Source organism: Triturus cristatus, chromosome 2_1 (genome assembly GCF_964204655.1).
Source record: "Triturus cristatus chromosome 2_1, aTriCri1.1, whole genome shotgun sequence".
Classification (NCBI taxonomy): domain Eukaryota; kingdom Metazoa; phylum Chordata; class Amphibia; order Caudata; family Salamandridae; genus Triturus; species Triturus cristatus.
In genome coordinates this window covers 282,455,513-282,473,241 of record NC_140581.1, presented here as the reverse complement: position 1 = coordinate 282,473,241, position 17,729 = coordinate 282,455,513, and positions in this window count along the sequence as shown.

Genomic DNA, 17,729 nt, shown 5'->3' with positions numbered 1-17,729 from the left:
TGTGGACTACCCCAGAACTACTCAATTACAAGAACGGCCTGAAAGAAGTCATGGATCTTGACAATTGTAACAAAGTTTATTGGTTCAAGCATGTAAGAATTTGGTTAGGTACAATTGGATTGGCCCATTTTTGGAATGATCCTGAGGCTATGAATTCGTGCTCCAAGAAAATTGTTAAATCATCTTTCTGGTCATACGTGAGCAACGAATTAGTATATGCAAGAATTCATGGACCGCTAACTGAAAAGTTCCTATTGTTTAAGGATGTCGCATCTTTTGAACCATTTTTAGACGAGATCCATCCGCCTTTATCAAAAACCTTGTACCTAAAATTTAGATATGGTACCCTTAGAACTAAGGCCTTTGAAAAAAGCTGGGCGAAATCAGGAAGTGATCTCTGTATCTCATGTACTCATGGTACTAAGGAAGATGATTTACACATACTTCTATTCTGCTCCAGCTATGTAATACCAAGGAAAAAGTGGATAGCACCACTCTGCCATAAAATAGGCTCTAGATCATACAAGGAGGCTGGCAGAATTTTAAAAACTGACACCAGCCAGGTGATAGTTTTTGGAGTTAGTAGGTTTCTTCTCGCTGCTAATTTTATTAGAATAAAGTTGGGTCTACATTTTTAAAGAAAAAGATAAATCGAGGCGATACATTATTTGATATTCTCAAAAAGACCATGATATTAAAACATGTAATTGCTGCTTTATTTTCCAACTAGGTATATGTGGTTGTTGCTTTTATGAATTTCATACGAATTTTTAAGAATTCTTTTTATATAAAAAATGTCCTAGCGGTTACTGATTTAATACTATTTTAATAGTTTTTAAATTATATTTATTGTTAAATTGTATTTTTAACTTTGTAAATTTTCCGCCCGGGTAAAATGTGTTTGACAAAGATTATGAAATTAGATATTGTATACACGGATGCTATGGATATACACGAATAGGTTAGCTTATTTGACCTTTTATTTACTGCTTTTCTTATTTTTTTTTTGTGCTAGCAAATGTCAAAATGTAAGATAACAAATGTTTCTATTGCTCTTTTATGACACAAATGCGTCGAAATAAAGATTTAAATGAAAGTGCAGTACAAGCCAAAAAGGTCAGAAAAGGTGATAATTGGCCAGGTGGTGTTAAAAGATTAAAGTATCACTTAAAAACAATAAGTGAAGAACCTGAACAAGTAAATGAAATCTCTAGTCAGTCTGGGCAATTGACTGAGAAACCTAGGCGTAGAAGCCAAAGGCTGCGAATTTTGAACAATAGGTTCAAAGGTCCTGAATGGACCTATGTGATTCTTAAAGAATTTGAGAATCTAGATTTGAATGAAGAAAGTGACGAAGAAATAATTGTTGAACAGATTGACAAAGGAGAAGTGAGACCCCCTTGAAGATCAAAGACATAAAATTCACAAAGTAAAGCAAGAGAAAAGAAGAGAAAACTTCTTAAATTAAAATGGCTGATGCTAGGGTTGCTGGAAGACCAAAACAAAATTGTATAAAGAAATGTTGTAGAATATGTATATGTAGCATATTTTTAGTACTCATATTTAGGTTAGTATTAACAATAGCCATCCCTTATTTGATGGTGACAGAAAAAAAAATAACACAGATACTAATGAAAGAGTGGCTAACATAGAAGGAAATAGAGTAAAATTAGAAGCACCAGATGAGCAAGATTTATATCACACCGTGACAAATAATGACACTGCTTTAAATGTATTCACAAAGCTATTAGTTCAGTACGTCGACACCATGGAGATTAGTGATTGTTATGTATGTATTAAATTACCAGCATCAGTAGCAGAAGGTGTCACCTATCACCATTTACCATTAACATAGGGAATTTCATGTAGTATTTTAACTAGTTTATTTTATAGAACAGGCAAAGTTACAGTATTATTATTCCTAACGTAGATGTGATGGTTTCAGAGGTTCCTATTCGCAAGAGTATGAATCCAGTTCTTAGTACTAAAGATGCACAGTTTATGGGTGAATATTTCTTAACTAGGAAAACAGTAGATATAGCAGAAGCACACAAAAACAATCAAACATGTTCATTACACGAAGAAGAAAAGATATTTTTTAATTTAGTAGAGGAAAGGAGACAAGACTTCCAAAGAAAAGCTTCTAAAAAGAAATCTCAGATTCCCCAATGGGCTGAGAGAGAAGAAATATATACAGCTGGCAAGACTCATGCTGCGATTTCCCTAGATTTTGAAAAGAAAGGGAAGATCTGCCTCCATAGATTAAAGACTGACTATAACAATGTATTTATTGGTTCCAGTGAATGTGAACATAACTTTTTGGAGGATGGGGACTAAAAAGGGGAACAGATCCAGTATTTCCTGGAGTCTATTATGTGTGTGGGAATAAAGCTTTTTTTAGGCTGCTTGCACGTTGGTACAGGAGTTGCTATTTTGGAATAGTATTCCCTAAAGTATATCATGTAAAACAAATCACTGGAAGCAATGAAAACACAAAGGAACTGACACGCAGGAAAAGAGCTAGTTTTTCAGAAATAGTAGTCGATATATTTGGTGCATTGTTACCTTCAGTGGGAGTCATTCTTAATTCACGAAAAATGTGTCTGTTATCCACAGTGGTTGATCGTCTATCGACTGATACTGCTGGAGGATTCTTAATGATCAATACAGATTATTGTGCACAGCGCATAAGAGACCCCATATAAGATCTCGAGATCGGCAGGAGCATAAACATCCTTGGAGCTGAACTGTGCTCCTCTGTATGCAGATAATATTCATATGCAGTATGCTACTTTGAAGCAATTCAGGGACGATATAAGTAATGTAATCTCAGAAGCAGGTATGGCCTTCTATCATTATATTTGCTATAGAACTAAACTAGTATGTTGAAAGGGATCAGAAGGAGAACCATCTAATTTTCTATCTGATGTTAATAGCAAGACATGTGATCTGTAAAACGTGTTTAGACTTGAGCCCACCACAGATTGGTTAAGGTATTATCAAGGTGAGAAGAATCTACAGTGTCAAGTTAATGAGGGTAAATGAGAAGAAGGCTCAGTACTGGGGCCAAATGAATGAATGGCTGAGCATTGTATTGTGGAAAGATGGGAATGTTCTTTTATGTTTAAGGACCGCAGGTCTAAATAAACATTACCTTTGACTTTGAATGGCTGAGCATAAACACTTTCTGGTACAATGATTACACCAGCATCAATGTTGGATAAGAAGCTGCTCTTTATTTAACGTGAAAGACGCAGAAGTTGTTCTTATCACCACTGGTGTGGATACAAATTGACCACCAGGCCACACAGTTAGTAACATTGAGCGCCGAACATTACAGGCGATGAGGAAAAAATAAGCTGTGTGTGAAGGGAAGGAGAGTGATGCACTCCCAAGCAGTACTAAAAGACAAATAAAAAAAATAGCAATGGAAAGTTGCAAGTCATCAGCTCAGAAGCAATGTAGATAGGCAATGACACAAGGGTGAGGCATAGACACGAACAGGGTGGAAAGTCATCATATAGGAAGCAGTGTACTGAGATAGACAAAGCCATCCATTTGTGAGAAACGGACCGACCCAAAGCCCCAAAATATATATATATATATGTATATATATACATATATATATATATATATTCACTGAAAAAACCAAAGGTTTCACACACGTTATAGTTAGGAATTAGCATTTAAAAAACCTTGCAAATTCACTGAAAAAACCATAGGTTTCACACATGTTATAGTTAGCTGGACATTTCACTCGTGAAAAACCAATGAAATTCCCCCGTTATAGTTAGTTCAGCTAACTATAACTCGCGCACCCGCAATCCACTGCTGATGACGTCACATATTACATCACTCATGACATGGTCAGTGACATCACTCATGACATCACTGATGACATCTCAAATGACATCACTGATGACATCATCCAGTGAATGTGTGTTTTTCTGAAAATTAAATATGTTTTATATATGTATATCTCAATGTCGATGGAAGAATAAATGGGTATATAAATGTCTAAATGGATGATTTGTTTATGAAAAATTGATTATGTGACTGATTAAGTGTATCATAGTGAATACATGGCTTTGTGAGTAATGTTTAAGTATGTAAATATCTGTATCAGTCTCTCACTTTGTGTATAGGTGGCTGCATGGGTTGGTGAGTAGCTACATGGGTGTCTATATAGGTTATTAGTTGTTTTTTTTAGTATCAGTCTGAGTGTCTGCATGGTTCGGTGGGGGGTATTACGTAGTGCATAGGTGCATGAATTAGTGACTCACTGTTTGTATGTGTTGAACACAGCATGTGTGCAGGACTGTATGGGTGGATGAGTGTGTGTATGGGTGTGTTAGTGAGTGAATGACTGTCTCAATAGTGTCTTTATGAGTAACTACATATGTTTTAAACTAGTATATGTGACTATTGGTGTATATAAGTGAGTATATGTGAGAGTGAGAGATTGAAAGAGTTCCTGTATGAATAAGTATGTATTTCTATAAGTGATTGTTTAAAAGACTAAGTATGTGTAAGTTTCCGTAGAAATGTGGTGATGTGTGTATAACTGTATATGCAAGTAAATGGATGTTTGATTCTTTATTAGCATGAGTGACTATGTGTGTGAGTAACTCTATGGTTGAGTGGCATTATGTAACAGGATGTATAGGTGTATGAGTACATATGATGAGTGAGTACATGTATGAGTGACTGTATAGGACTGTCGGTGAATGAGTGGATTTGTATGTGAATCTTAGAATTATTGAATAGGTTGTTGTAACTGGTATTGGTATGTCCATTGTTTTGAACATTGTAGTTTCTATTTTTGAATGTGTGTATCAAAGGTTATATTAGGGTGAGAGGAGGTCTGCTACTCAATCACAAGGATGATGTCATCAGTGATGTCATTTGAGATGTCATCAGTGATGTCATGAGTGATGTCACTGACCATGTCATGAGTGATGTAATATGTGACGTCATCAGCAGTGGATTGCGGGTGCGCGAGTTATAGTTAGCTGAACCAACTATAACGGGGGAATTTCATTGGTTTTTCACGAGTGAAATGTCCAGCTAACTATAACATGTGTGAAACCTATGGTTTTTTCAGTGAATTTGCAAGGTTTTTTAAATGCTAATTCCTAACTATAACGTGTGTGAAACCTTTGGTTTTTTCAGTGAATTTGTACGGTTTTTTAAATGCTAACTTTTGAATTATTTAATTTAAAAAAAAATTTTTTTATTAAAAATAAAATTCCTATATATTCATTTATATATTATCTGTATCTTTTTTTTTTTAATAAAAATTTCAATTAGGATAAAGTTGATTTTTTTTTTTAATTTTTGTAATTAATTTTTCTCCACTTTTTTTTTTTTATATAAATTCCTGGGGTGCGCGCTCTGAGCGCGCTCCTAGTACAATGACAAATGTCTTTAACTTCTTCTATCTGATCAAATTTTATTTTTAAACATTCAATTCCTTCTTTTTTCTGATAATTAATAAAACCCACAACTCTTCCCATAGCTCCATTCACTAAACCTTTTTCTACATCCAAATTTCTCCTTAAAATCACTCGACAATTCATGCAAACATAGATTTTTTTCTAATCCAGCTGTTTTGGAAATATTCTTCTCTAGTGAATCCAATTTATTTTTCAGTTTGCCTGTTAATGTAAAAGTAATTCTTTCATGCTGAATTTTGTCCTCCGCTTCCATTTTCTTAATCTCTTCGTTTTCCAATTTCAAAAGTTCCTCATTGAATATTGAGCACTCACGTAGTGTTGGCATTAAGCAGATTACAGTATTTTTTTCTGCAATGTTCTGGTATATTTTCTCTGCAACTATTTCTTCATTTGGAAATAAGTTATGTAGCAACCGACTCTGTAATGCTTTTTTACCAACTTCTGTGAGTAGTCCAATTCTGATATCTTTCAGAATACTTGCATAATCTTCGTTGTTTGCTTGTCTCATATTGGTAGTGAGTTCTTTGTACTCAAAGAACGACCAAATATTCGCATTACCAATGCTTCCTAATGACTTCTTCGTGTCTTCATGTGTCACAGTATTAAACACTGGTTGTCCTTTAACTGGAGTGAGCTGCAGAAGATCCCCAAAAACTATGACGTGTTTACCTCCAAATAACACATCATAGTCTCTCTTTAGAATTTGCTGCATTCTTAAATGCACAAAGGCAAGCATTAAATTTGAAACCATGCTCACCTCATCAATAATGAGAACTTGCATCTTCTTCAACACTCTTGAAACTTCGAGGCATGCTTCTTCAGTTAGTTTGTGGTATTCTATTTTGTTCTCATGCTCCACTGGTAACATTAGCAAGCGATGTTAGGCAATTCCTTTTATGTTATAGGCTGCTAACCCAGTTGGAGCAGTTACCACACAAGACAAATTTGAAGCTGTTTTTTGCTGTAGGTAGCTTCTGATGACTTTTATTAAGAAACTTTTACCAGTTCCAGCTTGTCCACTCACATACATCCTGATTGGTTCAAATGATGTGCATGAGCACTCTTTCTTTTCATGTAGTAATCCATGATCAATTTTTTTGATGACTTCTTCATAAATTTCTTTTTGTTCTTCATTCAGTTGTTCTTCCAGATTTAGTAAGTCAATTGAATCTTCCTGTGCTTGATTCATAGCCGTTTCTACTTCAGTCATGGCTACTGCAGCTTCATTTTCTATGATCGGTTGTCCTAGGGGATCTTGACTAAGTGTTCCTGAACTTTGGCTGTCTTGAGAACTGTCTCTAGCTACTTCAGCTGCAATTTTTGCTTCCTGTTCATTTTCTTCATTTAACATTTGGACATAAGTTGTGAAAGTACTGCATTCTATGCTGTCTTTGCTAGCATTAAAAGAATCTTCATAGCTTTGAAATTCTCCCAGTAGTTCGTCCTCTGAACGCCATGGTTTAAAGAGCTGTAAAAGAGCCAAGTAGTAAAATTCCTTTTTGTCAGTAGTGTCGCAACTCAGCTTCCTGTGATTTATCAAACTTCCTTTTGTTTGCTTCACCAAACATCCTTCCTCACCAATGACTTTATATTTTCCATTGTTGATGTCTTCTGTGGCTTTCCGTGAATAAATGTAGTTCTGCAGCACTTCATAGAGACACATGTTCTCAAGATGATGACTTCTCTTTGGGTAATATGTGTCCAACATGTTTGATTTTAAAATATCTGTACTTTCTGGGTCATTCTCGGCCAAATATTCAATTTCTCCAACAGATTTCAGTACCCGATTTCTCATTCCTGAAAGGCCTAAGCTTACCCAAATTATTCTTCTGGATTTCGAGTAAAGACTTGCAGATGATAACCTATCTGAACATTCGTAGGATCCAATTTCTCGATGCGATAACATCTTTAAACTGAAACTGTACAGCTTCTTACTGACAGTCTTCTCGTGAGAAATCTCTTCCCACATTTCCTTCAATTCTGTTTTCTCAGATTTAGTGATGTAAGATGTCACATACCGAGCAACAGCAATAGAATTGTCTGCCACATACTGAATATCCATGTTAGCATTCCACATTGTTAAAATCACTGGGTTGAAGTCATTTATAAATTTTGACTCTTCATTTCTTTTTAGGTTGTAGGTATTTTTGGGAGATTTTCTGGTTATAGTATGTCGCACAGCTGACATAAAACTGTTGACTCTTCCTTTTGAAAGAACAGGTCTAGGAAATCCAAATCGACACTTTGTGTAGAATTTATCTTTGGTCTTGTACTTCCGTCGACAGTATTTTCCACACCGATGACTTTGGAAACGTAAAACTTGTTCTTTTAACTTTTTCTCTTCTGTGCTTTTAGGTATAGCACATGTTGCATATTCTTCAATGAAAGATAACACTGCATCATCAGTATCTGTTCCAAACTTTGGGGCATCCTTGATCCACAACAGCATATGAATATGAGGAGCACCTCTTGCCTGGTACTCTTTTCTCCAAAAGAAATCCACTACTTCTCCAAGAGGTGGATTTTTTTTATTGCAGATGAAGGACATCATCGCCTCAAATCTATGATTGAAATATCTGCAAACATTAACTGGATCCAAAGAGCACAGTTCTCCAGCTGTCTTGTATTCAATGTTTTTAATGTTTGAATTTGCCTCTCTTAGAAAATCCAGTAAATCATCCCAAGCATACTTGGCACAGCTTAGGGTAAGGAACCATGTTGGAGTTCCTAAATTCCGTAACATGCATTTTAATTCACCATGGCGTCGGTACCAATATTCATTTGTCCCACGCTGACAAGCCATCAGATTGATCAGTTGTGTTTCAAAATGATCATCTCGGTGCTGCACTTTCTCCATAAAATCCTTAGCAGACACATTTTGTAAATGTACTCCACTTTTTAAAATGTGATTTACTGCATATGATAATGCAGACAAGTCGCTTTCAAATAAAAGATGGAACAAATAAGGAATACTTTGACGAAATCTAGGATCTTCTGCATATAGTCTTGTAGTCCGATACTCAGAAGCTGGAATCTGTTCTGGACGTTCATCGTATCGTCCTCCTTTTCCTGTAGGAAACAGCTGGGGAAAACATCGAGCTTCCAAGCTCTCCTCCCATACACTCACGGGAGTTCCTTTTGCTTTCTTCATCTGAAACAGATCAATAGTGTCTCCCATAACTTCTTTTGAATGAAGAGGATGTATGCTAAAATGTTCATAAATTTCTTCTTCCTTTGACTTGTCCACTTTTTCAATTTGACCAGTTGGTGTTTCTGTGTCTTCTTGTAAATCTTCTTCTTCTTCTTCTATATAAATTGATTCATACCATTTATTTATTTTTTTCAAATACAAATTTGCTCTTTGTACTTTTCGTACATCCACCAGCTCTTGCTAATGGTTCAGTTTCCAAATTATCTGCATCAATAGTTTCCATATTTTTTTTTCAAATCCAAGGGCAAATACACCACTCCTCCTTTTAAACCTCTCAGTAAATCAGAAGGAGGTAATTTTCCAGTTTTGGGCTCCATACGTACTATGGTCTGAAACGGATGAACACATTGAATAAGTATAGACTCATATGTATTTAATTCAGAAAGTTCGGCAGGAATAGCATCCAATTCTAAATTATTATGTACAGCTCTGGTCGGCATTCTATTTTCTTCTAATTTATTATAACAGTATTTACAAATACGCTGATCTTCACCCAATTCAAAACAATTTTCAAGAAATATATATGTTGCAAAATCCTTCCACTTATAATTATCTTCATTTTCACTTTTTTTATACAGATCAACATTCCTTGTTTGAATTTTATAATGACTTCTGCGGCAACAAATACAAGTAATATTTGGTCTTTCATTAGAGGTGATAGTAAATTTTGTCATTTCATCCTCAAAATTTTTAGTAATAATGAGTTCTACATTCTGTTCCTCATTTTCCTCATTTACTGCGTCCTTTTCTGCACTTTCTTGTTCTGGACCAAAGTAACAAAACTGAATCTCATCAGTAACCTTCACTACATCTGATACAGATCCACGGAACAGAGCATTATTCAACTCATTCAACTTTACTGCTGGACTTTTAGCAAAATACAATGTTCTCACAAACTTTCTCATTTCAGTATGATGAACAGCCAGCATCCTAAAATGATGAAAAACACTTTTACACACTTTTCTAGATAGACAAGCCAGAGAATGTCCCTGCAAACCAGTATTTTCTCTCACTCTGCATGGATCTAGTGTTTGAAGCACCTTCATCTTCTGTTTTACACTCTTTTTACTATATTCTCTTAGAAAGTCACGTAATTTATCAATAGATTCCTGACTCACAGTACAAATACTACTACAGTTCCAAGTGTACACTGGGGCTTTTGGACGTCTCCCCATAGCCTCAGCAGCCATTACTTCTTCCTCATTTCTAGGGACCATTTTCTCTTTTTGCATCACACAACCATCCTTAACTTCATATGCTCTACCATTAGTGTCAACTGCATGCAACAAACTATTACTTTGAAGATAACTCTCTTCATTAAAAAAGGGTTCAGTACTTGAACTGTGTTTCCATTCTCCCAAGAACACTTTACAAAAGTTACTTTTTTTCACTTCTCTTTTCCTTTTGCTTTGTGACTTCATTGCATTCACAAATTTTTCTAATCTACGCATCCTATTCAAAATTAGAATAAAAAGTTTTCTTTTTATTTCCAAAGCCTTACTTACAATATTTTCTATAAAAATAATTTTCTTAATAAATTTAGATTTTTTCTTATATTTTTTCACATCCTTTAGCAAATATAACATCACTCTTCTCTGAAACATTTTTCGACTAATGTTTTTAAAATCTAATTTTCGTGTTAAATCTGTTTGACATACTTCTGATTGTACATTAGCTTTTTTTTTTGCTGTTCACTGTGTTGTGGCTTTGTACATAAAACTCTCTTTGTTTTACAGTTATTTTTGCCATTTTTTTGTTTTTTGAAAATCTTTTTTATGAAATCTCTGCTCTGCTTACCGGTAGATTTTTTCTTTTTGCCATCACCAGCTTCTCCTGCTATTTTTTTTTTCCCAGTTTTGTCCAGATATACTTGTTGCTTTTCTTTCCTTTTTCTTGTCCTTAAAGGCATTTTTTTTTTCACTGTTGCTCAGCAATACCTGCAAGGAACTAAAAAAAAATCCTTTTTGTAATTATAATTCATTTAAATATTTTTTTTTACTTTTCATTTATTTCAAATGTTTTTCCATTTGTCTCTCATTTGTGATTTACTAATTTGTGCACAGTACTAACCACCACAGTTGAAAAAAAACAAGCTGCCCCTTTCCTGCAAGTGCATTTTTTAACAGAACAACTGCAACACAAATTATATCTGTGGCCACAATTTCTGTGCACACACAGCCTCATGGTGTGCTTCTAAGCAGAAAACAGAATTTGATTTGCAAATTCAAAGCACATTTACTACTCTGTTAGATCAAGTGATAATTGCTGTTACAGCCTTACATATTTTACCTGGAAAATCACAGAGGCAGAAAAGAGCACATTTCCTAACAGCTACTTCATACCATAAGTATCTGCAACCTGGCTGAGTGTTTAGAGTAGAGCAAAGAAAAAGAGGCCTTGGTGACGTTGAATGTGTTTGCATTACACACAGACCTGAGTAGTACGCATGGGAGTGTTGGAGAAGCTGCTGCGTGTGTCCCAAGAGTGTGTTTCTGCAGACTATGTATTGTCAGCTGCAAGAGACATAAGCAAGGAGATTTCCAGAACTGCATGAAGACTGCAGGGATGTATGTAACAGTGCATGTGTGCTAAGGGATAATTTGTGTAAACACAACAGGCTGCCCCTTTCCTGTGACTGCATTTCTTACTGAACAACATCTTCACAAATTACATCTCTGCCCACAATTCCTGTGTGCACACAGACTCATGCCATCTTTTTACGCACATAACACAGGCTGCCCCTTTCCTGGGACTGCATTTCTTACTGAACAACATCTTCACAAATTAAATCTCTGCCCACAATTCCTGTGCGCACACAGACTCATGCTATGTTTTTTGGAACAAAACAGTGTCCCTGAATAGTACCAAATTACTGTTACAGCCTGATACATTTCCCTTATCATTTACAGAAGCAGAAAACAGCACATGTCCTAACAGCTCCTTAAGACCATGTCCATATGTTACAGGGTGAGTGATTAGACTAGATCAATTTAAATGAGGCCTTGGTGACGTTGAATGTGTTTGCATTACACAGTGCTACCTGAAACAGCACACAGAGCTGAGTACTACACATGAGAGTGTTGGAGAAGCTGCTGCGTGTGTGCCAAGAGTGTGTTTCTGAACACTGTGTATTGTCAGCTGCAAGAGACATAAGCAAGGAGATTTCCAGAACTACATGAAGACTGCAGGGATGTATGCAACAGTGCATGTGTGCTAAGGGATAATTTGTGTAAACACAACAGGCTGCCCCTTTCCAGGGACTGCATTTCTTACTGAACAACATCTTCACAAATTAAATCTCTGCCCACAATTCCTGTGCGCACACAGACTCATGCTATGTTTTTTGGAACAAAACAGTGTCCCTGAATAGTACCAAATTACTGTTACAGCCTGATACATTTCCCTTATCATTTACAGAAGCAGAAAACAGCACATGTCCTAACAGCTCCTTAAGACCATGTCCATATGTTACAGGGTGAGTGATTAGACTAGATCAATTTAAATGAGGCCTTGGTGACGTTGAATGTGTTTGCATTACACAGTGCTACCTGAAACAGCACACAGAGCTGAGTACTACACATGAGAGTGTTGGAGAAGCTGCTGCGTGTGTGCCAAGAGTGTGTTTCTGAACACTGTGTATTGTCAGCTGCAAGAGACATAAGCAAGGAGATTTCCAGAACTACATGAAGACTGCAGGGATGTATGTAACAGTGCATGTGTGCTAAGGGATAATTTGTGTAAACACAACAGGCTGCCCCTTTCCAGGGACTGCATTTCTTACTGAACAACATCTTCACAAATTAAATCTCTGCCCACAATTCCTGTGCGCACACAGACTCATGCTATGTTTTTTGGAACAAAACAGTGTCCCTGAATAGTACCAAATTACTGTTACAGCCTGATACATTTCCCTTATCATTTACAGAAGCAGAAAACAGCACATGTCCTAACAGCTCCTTAAGACCATGTCCATATGTTACAGGGTGAGTGATTAGACTAGATCAATTTAAATGAGGCCTTGGTGACGTTGAATGTGTTTGCATTACACAGTGCTATCTGAAACAGCACACAGAGCTGAGTACTACACATGAGAGTGTTGGAGAAGCTGTTGCGTGTGTGCCAAGAGTGTGTTTCTGAACACTGTGTATTGTCAGCTGCAAGAGACATAAGCAAGGAGATTTCCAGAACTGCATGAAGACTGCAGGGATTTATGTAACAGTGCATGTGTGCTAAGGGATAATTTGTGTAAACACAACAGGCTGCCCCTTTCCTGGGACTGCATTTCTTACTGAACAACATCTTCACAAATTACATCTCTGCCCACAATTCCTGTGTGCACACAGACTCATGCCATCTTTTTACGCACATAACACAGGCTGCCCCTTTCCTGGGATTGCATTTCTTACTGAACAACATCTTCACAAATTAAATCTCTGCCCACAATTCCTGTGCGCACACAGACTCATGCTATGTTTTTTGGAACAAAACAGTGTCCCTGAATAGTACCAAATTACTGTTACAGCCTGATACATTTCCCTTATCATTTACAGAAGCAGAAAACAGCACATGTCCTAACAGCTCCTTAAGACCATGTCCATATGTTACAGGGTGAGTGATTAGACTAGATCAATTTAAATGAGGCCTTGGTGATGTTGAATGTGTTTGCATTACACAGTGCTATCTGAAACAGCACACAGAGCTGAGTACTACACATGAGAGTGTTGGAGAAGCTGCTGCGTGTGTGCTAAGAGTGTGTTTCTGAACACTGTGTATTGTCTGGTGCAAGACAGATGAGCAAAGAGACTTCCAGAACTGCATGAAGACTGCAGGGATGTATGTAACAGTGCATGTGTGCTAAGGGATAATTTGTGTAAACACAACAGGCTGCCCCTTTCCAGGGACTGCATTTCTTACTGAACAACATCTTCACAAATTAAATCTCTGCCCACAATTCCTGTGTACACACAAACTCATGCCATCTTTTTACGGACATAACACAGGCTGCCCCTTTCCTGGGACTGCATTTCTTACTGAACAACATCTTCACAAATTAAATCTCTGCCCACAATTCCTGTGCGCACACAAACTCATGCTATGTTTTTTGGAACAAAACAGTGTCCCTGAATAGTACCAAATTACTGTTACAGCCTGATACATTTCCCTTATCATTTACAGAAGCAGAAAACAGCACATGTCCTAACAGCTCCTTAAGACCATGTCCATATGTTACAGGGTGAGTGATTAGACTAGATCAATTTAAATGAGGCCTTGGTGACGTTGAATGTGTTTGCATTACACAGTGCTATTTGAAACAGCACACAGAGCTGAGTACTACACATGAGAGTGTTGGAGAAGCTGCTGCGTGTGTGCCAAGAGTGTGTTTCTGAACACTGTGTATTGTCTGATGCAAGACAGATGAGCAAAGAGACTTCCAGAACTGCATGAAGACTGCAGGGATGTATGTAACAGTGCATGTGTGCTAAGGGATAATTTGTGTAAACACAACAGGCTGCCCCTTTCCAGGGACTGCATTTCTTAGTGAACAACATCTTCACTTATTACATCTCTGCCCACAATTCCTGTGTGCACACAGAGTCATGCCATCATTTTAGGCACATAACACAGGCTGCCCCTTTCATGGGACTGCATTTCTTACTGAACAACATCTTCACAAATTAAATCTCTGCCCACAATTCCTGTGTGCACACAGACTCATGTCATCATTTTAAGCACATAATACAGGCTGCCCCTTTCCTAGGACTACATTTCTTACTGAACAACAACTTCACAAATTAAATCTCAGACAACAATTCCTATATACACACAGACTCATGCTGTGTTGGTAGGCACAAAACACAGGCTGCCCCTTTCCTGGGTTATCAATTCTAACAGAACTAATGCTTTTTTCAAATGTGCTGCCATTTTCCTCTCTTTTCTTTCAAAGTGATTTCTGCTAAATGCTAACCATCACAATTAAAAAGAAGCTGTCCTTTTCTTTCAACTGCAAGTCTTTCTTTTCAACAGCAACACAAATTAAATCTCTGCCCACAATTCTTCTCTGCACACAGACTCATGGTTTTATGGTAGGCACAAAACAGTATTCCTCATTGTTACCAGTACACATTAACTTATGGTGAAAACATACTCCATAATATTTTACATATTCAAAACAGTTAAATATCTCGCAAAACAGAAAATGTAAATCACAACTTTAAACAAATAATCATAATTTTTTTATTTATATCAAAATTAACCACAAACACCCCCTCTCAAACTCATAACTCACCTTTAAAATTAGTTAGTTGTGAAAGAAATGTGGCAGTCACACAGCAGTTTATCAGACCAGAATCTCTGAGCTCAACACCTCTCTCCTCTCAGCAGAACCAGTTAATGGCACAGTTTCCCTCTCTTTTTTCACACATATACATGTTAATTTCCAATCTCAGTGCTTCCCACATTTTTTCAAATGAAATCACACATTTCTATTGGTTGAAAACTTCAACCCCTTTCCAAATGTACCCTTCCCCCAACTTGACTTCTGCCTGCTACCATAGCAACAGGTCATGGAACACAGGTGTGAGCAGAGAGGTCAGAAGTTCAACAGACAATGTTTCATTTCCAAAGAGCAAGAGTGCTTGACTTTTCAAACCTAACAGCAAATCCAAACTAATGTTCTTTGTTCACACATTTTTCTGAACCAATACAATACATGCTTTTTAAAATTTAAACATACAGCCTAGTTTTTAGTGTAGAATGGTTTGAAACAGCCAATGAGTTCTTTTTATAAAAAAAAGTATGTGTGCCCCCTTTATTCAACTGTCTTTCATTTCTTTTTGCCTTTCTACTGAAAGACACCTCCTGAGTGCATCCAGATCTCCTTTGAAGATGTTCACAGTGTGGATTGTAGGTCACAGCTATGTCTTCTGGAGTGAAAAATTTGCAGAAAAAAGAGGTATGGTGAGAGACCTTGCTTTGCCAAATGTAGACATCAAATGGATTGGTCAGAGAGGGTTAAAGTGGCACCAATTAATGCCTTTGGTGAAAACCTTTCTACATCTCCCACAGCCTAACCTTATTATTGTGCACTGTGGTGGAAACGACCTAGGCACTTTAACTGGGGTAGGTCTGGAAATGCTTATTAAGGACACCTTTGTGCAATTGATGTCGCTTTTTCCACAAACTGCCTTCGTATATTCTAACATATGCCAAAGGCAAAAGTGGAACTGGTCTAACCAATTTTGTCCGCAGATTGACAAAGCAAGGAAGCACGTCAACAAATCTATTTCTGCTTTCCTCAGAGACTATGGTATGGGTTCTATATACCACAACAACTTGCGTTACAACATGCAAGACATTTATAGAGGAGACGGTGTACACTTCACTGATGAAGGCAACAGAGTCTTCCTCTTGAACTTTAGACTCTGCATCGGTACTTACTTGTAGGTACCAAAAAACAAACAATAAACACAATGGCTCTTTTTAGAGCCACCTTATATCTTAACACTTAAATGCGATTTTTTATTATTTTTTTTAAAGTTTTTTTTCGGGTGCGCGCTGGGTGCGCGCACTCGGCGATATTTTTTTTCAAAATATAAATCTTTTTTTTTGCCCTACAAGGTCCTACTGTGACCCCCTTACAATGTCTAGTGGGTAAATATCTCCCCACTCTGCCCCCTTTTCAAGTTCTCCCCCTTTGTTTATCACCCCCTCTTTATGCGATAGACAAAATGGCGGCCGCCGCTTCCTGATTTCCACCGATTCGAATGTTTACTGACATCTAACAACCAGAAGTGCGCTCGCGCACGGCAAGGTGCGCGCACAGTACTTGCTCAGTGCGCGCACGCTGCGCGCTTACAGATATATATATTGATTTAAATGCTAATTTCTCAGGAAATACTGAACAGATTTACGCCAAACCTGCAAAAGGCACTTCATGGACCTTATGGCTACCTCTCTGCCAAATTTCACATAATTCTGTTCAGCCGTTCGGGCTGTAGCTGCGACTAAAGTCCCTATGGAAAAATGCATGGGGAAAACGCGTTTTGGGACCCCCCTTTTTTCTCGGCCCCTGCTTGACGAATCACCCCGAGACTTTCAGGGTAGGACTTGAGCGGAGCGCCCCATTCGTTTTGAAAATTTCGCGAGGATTCGTCAACCGGCGCCAAAGTTATTCAAAATAGATTTTGAGATTTCCTATGGAAACACGGTCCTAACTATAACTACCTACTGGCGACCGCCAGTAGGTAATATATATATATATATATATATATATATATATATATATATATATATGTATATATATGTATATATATCGTAATCCAGACAAAAGGGGCTCAATTTACAAAGGTAAATTTAGTTCTAAATGTAAATTTGTGACCAAATGTTACTTTTCTATACCTGACAGGATTTCACAAGGGGATTTCTGGCAGGCCTAAGCCCATTTACTGTAGTAAGCTCTTTTTCATAAGTGCGAAGATCGCTGCTGACATAAGTCCGCTAATGGGTGTTTCAAGGCATGGCTTTCCTTGAAAGGTTGGAAATGCACACAAATATGGAAACTTGTCAGGATTCCCAAACTACGATCTGACCCATCCATACTCTGGATAGGATAAGAGATTTACATCCACACAGGGCTGGCGTAACTCTCCTGCCAGGGTTGGACGGAGAGTGGATCACCCCCACAATTGTGGACCAGACAAAAATATTTATGCATACAGATACATGCATCACAAGTATAATACCTAATGTATTAGGTACAGAAGAACCTAGCTTAACAGCTAATTACAACTTATATACGTAAAATAAAAGTTTCCCCTTTTATGAGTGATGAACTTAGGGGCCAATTCACAAAAGCATTTGAGTATGGGAATAAATATTACAGGGGTACTCTTATATACCATTGTCAGTCACCCCTTGAAACATCCAATTCCATAATAATAAAAGTGCAAAGGTGGCACAGTCCTATGTTTTTTGTGCGAGAACTCCACCCGAGTAGCAGAGATCACTGCACACGAAATATGCTACTTTGTAGTAAATGTGGGTGGGAGTAGTAAAGAAAAAGA